Genomic DNA, 8,568 nt, shown 5'->3' with positions numbered 1-8,568 from the left:
GCATGATCTGGACAATGTTGCATTTGGCTTCATGTAAGCTTTGAACCTCAATTACCCTCTTAAACTGAAATACTTGTTCGAAGTGCTTCAGAAAGTTGTGATGAAGCTGGACAGCAATACTCTGTCCAAGAAAGCTCAAGTTCTCAAAAAGGGATTGTATGAGTGAGCTGTTGCCATGTTATGGGAAGGCAAACACAAAGCAGATTCTCAGGTTTATCTTGTGGAATATGGACAGTTATTGTGCTTGCATTGTACTGATACTGGATTTGGACTTTGGACGAGCTAAATTGCACTTCCTTCTAAAGACAGTTTCACGTGATTCAAAATGTGCTTTCTGTACCCAAGTGCCTTTTGCAGATCTGTCTTCAACCATAAGAACTGCAACAAAAATGTGTTGGAATTTGGGGGTGGTTTATTTTTTGCCTTTTGCACATTCTTTATTGTGAAATATTGTGGTGGGAAAGCAAACCTCTATTACTCTTTGATTTCAGAGTCATTTTACACAGTTAAAGGAGCAAATTCACACTTTTCAAACACTACATCTATTTTTGTGACGAGAATAACTGTTTTCCTTAAACATGTCCATCAGCATGCACTTCACTAAGACAATGCATCACTTCATCTTCTCCAAGACACCGCAGGGCAGAGTACCCCAGAATTCTGAGTCATATGCAACTTTGTCTTACAGCAGGATGAGGGGAGGGTCCACACCTTTTCGAATGCCTCAGTAACAATCTGCTTAGCTGGTGAGGGGAGAGAAACAGCAGCAGACCTCATTTCTCCAAGTGAGGGGCGCCGCATTATTGGACTGTCACACTGACCTCTAATAACACGGAAAAGGAAATTGAACCTGCTCTGCTTTGTGCCAGTGAAAGCCACACAGCTAGTTCACACACATGCACACACACACACCACTGCCCCCCTCAAAGGTTATTCTCCACTGTTTGCCTCTTTGCACTCATTGATACAAGCTACATGGCATCAAACGTACCCACATGGAAAGGAAATATATGAACATATATCCAAATATATACAGAATACATGCAGAATACATGTTGCATGTATGCCATATTTAGGGTCATATATGTGCATGTATGTGGATATATAGGAAATATATGTGTCATATATGACACCTAGCTATATGATGCCTTATATATAGCTCATATATGTCTGACTTTTTGCATATATGCCATACATAATGCCTATTTCTCACTTTATTTGCAAATGATGTAATGTGCATACATGTTCAAACATAATTATGTTATGATTGTACATATTTTAATTTAATGCAGATTGAGGTTAGCAGAAGAAAATTCAAAGCATAAGACAATAGCTTTTGATTGTTTTATTGCATACAGCAGTTTTTAAAGTGGCCTCACACTCTGTCATCTTTCCATCTACTCGATCCATACTGCGGCAACGGGCGAACTACCAACTCATAAAGCCGAACCGAGACAGCCGGCTTAGAAGGCTATAGGGCTCCAAAGTGTGACTTGGCCGAGTGGGAAAACCGCAATGCACTGTGGGCTTTGCGGGCAACAGAAAAGTGTGTTTACGCCGGCTGCATGCGTGACGCTGCTCTTGTGTTCTGTTGTTTTGTTTAAACAAGTTAAAACACGGTGCTAACGTGTCGTGTCGTTAACTGACACAGTCGTTCACGTGATCGCTTCGGTACAAACAAACGATGGGCTGAGATTTGTCTCATTTCCAACGTGGAAGCAAAGCCGAGGACCTCGGCTGATCCTGGTGTCTCCATGCAGCTGGACACTGTTTACATTCAGGAAAGTTTTCCCTCTTTTTTTGCTGGGATTTTGCTACATCACGGCCTAACAAAATGAGTTCATTACAGTAAGTGGACTTTAGAAGATTTTATGCAGCCTAAGATGGTAGTGTTGTCACATATTCCCTCCAGTGTGTGATAAAGAACATTTTAAAAAATATCCCCATATGCTTGACAAAACAGAAGTTTGTTGTTCAGTAAGGACGTTCATTCTAGACCTTGAAAACACTTTGCATAACATAACAGATTTAAAGGTACAATTCAACTACATCTCATATGTGTAACAGGAAGTGGGATAAGATTAAATAATCAAACAACCTAATGTCTGTATCTTATTCAGTCCCCTGAAAATGGAAACTTAGTCTTCCAGCTTATCAGACTGGATGGACAGATGTACATGATGCAACAGCAGAGCAGCACTGTTGTTGCATCATGCTGTTTACACCTTTTTCACTATACAGTCCCACATGGAAAGAAAATATATGAACATATATGTTTTTTATCTATGCCACATATATTTTCCAACACATGTGCCTCCCACATATACGTCTTTCAACTATATGTACATATATATCCATATATGCACACACACACATATGTATAGCATGCATATTTACATATATATGTAGTATATGGGTGGCACGGTGGTGCAGTGGTTAGCACTGTGGTTAGAACAAAAATGTATACATGGAAAATGCTGTCATGCCAAAGCTACACTGATGTAATTTCTCTGGTTAAAATGATGAATGGTAATGTAATTGCTCACTATGGATGGTGATGCAATCGCAACAACTGATGGAGTTGTCAGCTTGGCTTAGTGAATACAGCCATCTGTCAACCCACCGTAGCAAAGCCAATTCTTCACAGACTTACAATGACAACTTTTTATGAGGTGATAAACAAGCTTTCCACATTGCTGTAACAGACATTCCCTGCAGAGAGGCATAGACTCTACATGCTGGCCAGATTAGTTTCTGAGCAGGTTTAGATCTGTGGATCACAAAGAAATTGTTTCCAAACAATCAAATCAAACCTTCATGAGCTCTCCTAGAGTTGAGTCTGGGATGGTAGAAATTGGTTTTTCTGGTTTAGGGAGTGCTATAACCACATAACAATTGCATTTTGTGTGAGACATTGAAGAACCTTAACCATATTTATTTTAAATTCATGTTTCAACCAGCTGGTAAAAACGAGTTGGAAATGAGTTGATCATCATTGCTCAGTGCAGATATATCATTATTATTATTGCTGACAGATATTTGTTCTCACAACTAATGTTGAATTTCTCTTCACAACCACAATACAAAGGCTGACTGTAATTTAAAACTGTACTGGTGTTAACAAGTGTCAAGTTTGAGCAGCATGACGAAAGTGTATTTGACTCACATGATGAAAGGAATTTAGGTGGATGGACAATAAACCCTGAACAAACTTCCTGCATGAGGAATGACATTGTATTAGAGTACTGTGCAAATATCTGAGAACATGTTTTGCTGTGCTTGTTACATATGACATAAATCCTCTTGTGAGGAGGTCCCATAGAGACTGAATGAATAGCTGTGGATTTGGGGAGGGGCAGTTGGAGACTGCATGTGTAAAGGGTCCAGAACTTGGCTCCTATTTTCACCAAGTTGAGAGAGTGATCCAACAGATGTTAGTCACTGGTGTAATAACGGTGGAAGGCTCAGGCTCTTCTTTGGAGACACATTCATCAGTCATGGACGACGAATCACCCAAGTCCAGCAGGAGAACCAGCAGTGCTCAATTAGTTCTGGCTCTAGCTCTGCCTACCTGATCTATGGGAAGCAATTAGAACAGAGCCCAGCGAAAGCCTAGTCACTTTTTTCTACCCTGCCAAGTGCATGATTATGACTGCCTTATTATTTTTTTGGAGTTGTACATCATATTTGGAAGATCAAGAATTTCCTCACTAAGCTATTTTTTGGGCCAGTCAGGGTGCGATTAAGGTTTTGACAAGGGAATTTACTATCACCAACACTCTGGGGAGAAGAGATGCAGCTGACTGCTGTGAGGATAGCAGAGGTGAGTACATCTGAGCAACAGAGCTCATGTGAGCAGTCACTGTAGTATACAGTACAGTGCCAGTATGGTATGCAGTCGGATTCAAATATGATGCATAACAGATACACTTCGGTCCAACTTGAAATATTTCAACAATGTAAATTGTAATGAAAATGCGTGAAGACATTCATGGTCAATAGAGGATGAGGCTGATGGACTTTTGTGATCCTCAGATTGTTCATCTAGCATCCCCAGCCTAACATCATGATACAAACAGGATTATACAATGAAATTATAGTTGTAATCCCTTTATGCTACACACAAAAACAAAATTATATAAATGGACGAATAAATGATAAAACAAAAGGAATTTCAGGTGGAATGCAGAGGATGAAAATGAGTCTCAGCCGATGGCATTAAGACTCTGTAGTCTGATGGTAGAGCAGCAGATATTTCTCTATCTGCATCTGACAGCAGAGTACAGGCTTGTGGATGGAGTGGGTGTTGACTTTCAGTATCATTTGGGTTCTGAACAAGCACCTCATCTCACCTCATCGATATCAGTGATGTACGGTGGATACTGTTATGGGCAGTTTTAATCACTTGCTGCAGAGTCTTCCTGTCCTAGACCGTGCATAAAACATTCCTGTTTGTGATGTTTCCTGCGAAGATGCTTTGTATTGCTCCGCTGTGAAATCAGCCTTCTTAACTTTCTTGAAGAAGCAGAGTTATTTCTGTCTTTACCAGGATGGAGATGTGTGATGTCCGTGACAGGTTATCTGTGATGTTGATGCCCAGGAACCTAAAGCTTTTCACCTGCTACAATTCAGCTCAATTGATGTAGACAGGGGTGTGGATCTTTGCCTCCCTTTTCTACAATCAATAATCTGCTCCTTGGTTTTATTTATGTTGAGCAGCAGGAAGAGCAGATCTACCTCAGCTTTAGCTGTATTTTGTGTTTAATTAGCTACTTTTAGCATGCTATGTTACACAATGCTAAATATTACCTGCTAAACAGCAGCATGCTAACATGGTCATTGTGGAAATGTTAACATAGTAATGTTAGCATTTAGGTTAAAGAACTGCTAAGTACTCCTGCATAAATACAGTCTCACAGAGTAAATTCTTGTTTACTTTAATGTTAACTTCAAATATGTACCCATTTTCACCCAAATTTAAGCTCAGTAGGATGCAGGAGTGATTATTATTCCATAAATAAGTGCAAAAGGAGCCCCAATTAAGAGGTAATTTGTAGTGCTGTTGAGCAGTAACAAGATGCTAATGAAAATCCCAGTCTTATGATTGCTTTTAAAATTAGACATCTTTAACAGTTTTGCTCTCTGTAGATGAAGGAGTTAGACTGTATGGGTCTGGTTAAGTGAAGTTCTTGCTAATTGCTCTCAAATCCCAGTGAAGTCCATTTGTGGCAATAATTGCCCTGTGATTGCCTCCTCTCATTTCACAAAGCTGCTCACAATTTCATTTGGAATTTTTCAGGACTCTGTTGTACGGCACTGATGCAGTTGCTGAGTCACAGCTCACAATACTACTTTGTAATTACTGCTTTACTGTATAATACTTTAGAATAACAACCTCACGCAGTAGACAGACTCCAGAGGTCCATGGCCCTAGCTTTTGTTATCCGTTCCTCAGTCTAGGCTGAAGACCAAGGGTAACCAGGCCTTTTCTGTTAGGGCCTTCAGTGTGTGGAACAATGTCCGTGAGGAGGTCTGACTGACAGACTCCTTAGCCTCTTTTAAGTTCCTCTTAAAACATATTTTTATAACTGTGCTCCGACAGTGTTTGTGTCTGAATTTGCTAATTCATTTCCTATTCACATATGTAAAGCCACGTCTTGAAACTTTTGTACAAAGGCACTATTTTTACTAATTTTGTAGTAATTTCTTATATTTGGCTCCTTATTGCTTAACATTATGTAACCTGTTTTTGTCAGTTTTTGTCTGCCATTTCAATATGGATAAGGTTTGGGCAGGTTGTGTCCAAGAGAATGTCTGAGAATAATTAACGCAATTAACTTGAATGAATACATTTTAGTCAGCTACCCAACGAGGATTTTCCTTCATTACGAGTACAGATAGTCGTGCTTTATCTGTACTCGTTTCAACCCAAGTACTTTATTTTAAATACACAGATACAGTTGCATAGGATAAACCTTTTTTGTAAACAAAATCCAGCCAACATGATTACATATCACCTAATTTACAAAGTAACTGTAACATTCCTTAAGTGATGATCTTGTAGACTGTGAACAAATTCTTCACAATTCAGCATGGACACACAGCCTTATTCAGAGTTTGACTCCAAACATCTAAGCCTGCATCATCCCCACTGAGTGGTGTGTTTACCTGCTGAGTCAGTCTTTATCATTCTGTCTAGAAGTGCTTCTGGCTCTGAGATCAACTGATGAAGTGATGGCTTTAGGTTCTCCTGGTCTGCTGTCAAAACTGATAAATTGTAGCAAGAGTTTTTCGGCAATAGTTAACATTTATCGAATCAAAGTGTTTAAGGTGCAGTGTCTGATGTCACACCACCACCGTGCTGTGCATCAAATTCTGGATTTAAGTAGGGATGTTCCAAGTGCTTATTTTTTTAGTGTTTTCGAAGCTTCAGTGAGAATTATGCTTGAATATTTCAAGCTTTGATGGGGGTTAGGGTCAACGGGGTGTGCAGACCTCAATTATATCTGTACCTTCTGATTAATCGAGGATGGACTGTGGATGGGTGAAATAGGGTGAAGCTTCTTCACACTTATTCACAAGGCATGACAACAACTCTCTGTTCTTTCCACACATCCCAGAGGAAACACTATAGGCAATTTTAGACTCAAGCACCCTTTTAAATTTCCCAGAAATCCTAAAAAATAATAACCTAATAATAATATCCATTCATCCATTCTATACTCACTTTATCCGTCTCGGTCGCAGGGGGCACCCTGGACTGGTCACCAGTCAATCAACAAGGATGACACACAAATACAGACAACCACACACACACACACACACACACACACACACACACACACTCACACCTAGGGGCAATGTAGAGTAGCCAATTAACCTAATGTGCACGTTTTCTGGAATTTTGAGAGGAAGCCAGAGTACCCGGAGAAAACCCACACAGGCACAGGGAGAACATGCAAACTCCACACAGAAGGGCCCAGACCGGGATTCGAACCTGGAACCCTCTTGCGACAGTGATATATATATTTTTTTAATATGATTTTTTAAATTTTATTCCCATCTCTGTATTTGTCTCAATTCAGCTTAGTGTGAGAGTCTGTACTGCCTTCTGCCTTCTGTCTTCTCCACTGTGAACAGGGCTTGGGGTCAACCCCTCACACACAGTAGAGCAGAGGAGAGGCAGGTGAAGATAACTTTAACTGAGTTGACAAGTCGCTACGTCTCATTCTTTGTTCTGTTTAATATGCAGCATTAGTTTGGCGAAGAGCTAGTTAAGATGTCAGCTATGCTAAAGGCCTTTCTCAGTTTCATTTATGGCCCTAAAAAAATGTTGTGCAAAGGCGAATAGTTGCTTCCTCCACTGTCAGCTCATCCCGCTCAGTGGACTGCATTGGTGCACACGGAGCAGAGGCGCTCACAAATGATCTGTGCCCCCATATCACTTGCACATGTTTGGCTTTTATGTGTGAAGGTTAATTGGCTAATTAAATGCCTCAGTTGCTCGCTCTTTATCAGTCTCACATGTCATTTACCATGGCTACAAATGAAGCTTTGAAACTTCAAAGCATTCAGGTCAGCCCTATATATAATAAAATTAAATACCATTGCATGTCATATATGGGAAATTTTATTCATATTCTGTGTTTTTACATTGAAATATTCATCACCATGATTTAAGAAAATTTGCTCTAATTTTCATCTGCAAATATGTTTGTTTTTTATGTTACAAATGCAGCCTGTCAGTGGGTAAAATGAACTACCCCAACCAAAACAGTAATCAAGTCTGTGGCAAAGGACCACAAGACAGACAAAAGGACACTGAAGTAATAGACAACATAGTTAAAGGAGAAGGTCCAAGAACAGGTCATGCCAAGATAGCAAAAGCTCATCGGATTTTTGATGGAGTTTGAATTTGCCTGCCGCATCAAGAAACTTGGACTAAGAACTTAATTCCACCTGGCACAGCTGCCCCAACTGGAACATGGTTTTGTTCCATCCCCCACATAGCATCATACCCCACCGGGAGCATTTCAGGAGATGAGCATTGCTCCCACCCAGTTCTGTTGCTCAGATATTGCTGCTTTGTTTTATTTTCCCTGACGGTTGTGCTTGCATCATGGGTAAATAGATTGCGTATTTGAATAGCTTCTGTTTTTGTCTGTTTCTATGTGAAATATGATCAAAAGTTTGCACGGGCTGTTATTGTAGGAGAACGAGAGCTAAGCCTGTACTAAGAATTGAATAGATAACAAAACACCTGGAAATATGAGAGCACAATGACCACAGGTCACAATGACCTGGACTGGTGTGGGATTGACGTCACAGTTGGAGAAGAGCAAAAGTACACCACATACACATACATAGAGACAAGTTTTGTAATACCCGTGGTGTCGAACTGTTGCCTAGAAATGGCAATGTACCAGTGCCATAATTGCAGTGTTTACTAGAAATGTTCATTTTTGAGCTCTTGGTTATTGTTCAAGATAAATTGAGAAGATAAGCCCCCCGTCTCTAGGTTTGGGAGTCAAGGAGTCTGATAAAATTAAAGCCTAGCCAACACACACA

The sequence above is a fragment of the Scatophagus argus genome, chromosome 17 (genome assembly GCF_020382885.2).
Source record: "Scatophagus argus isolate fScaArg1 chromosome 17, fScaArg1.pri, whole genome shotgun sequence".
In the NCBI taxonomy this organism is placed as follows: domain Eukaryota; kingdom Metazoa; phylum Chordata; class Actinopteri; family Scatophagidae; genus Scatophagus; species Scatophagus argus.
The sequence above is the reverse complement of the archived record's forward strand: the minus strand, read 5'-3'. Positions refer to the sequence as shown.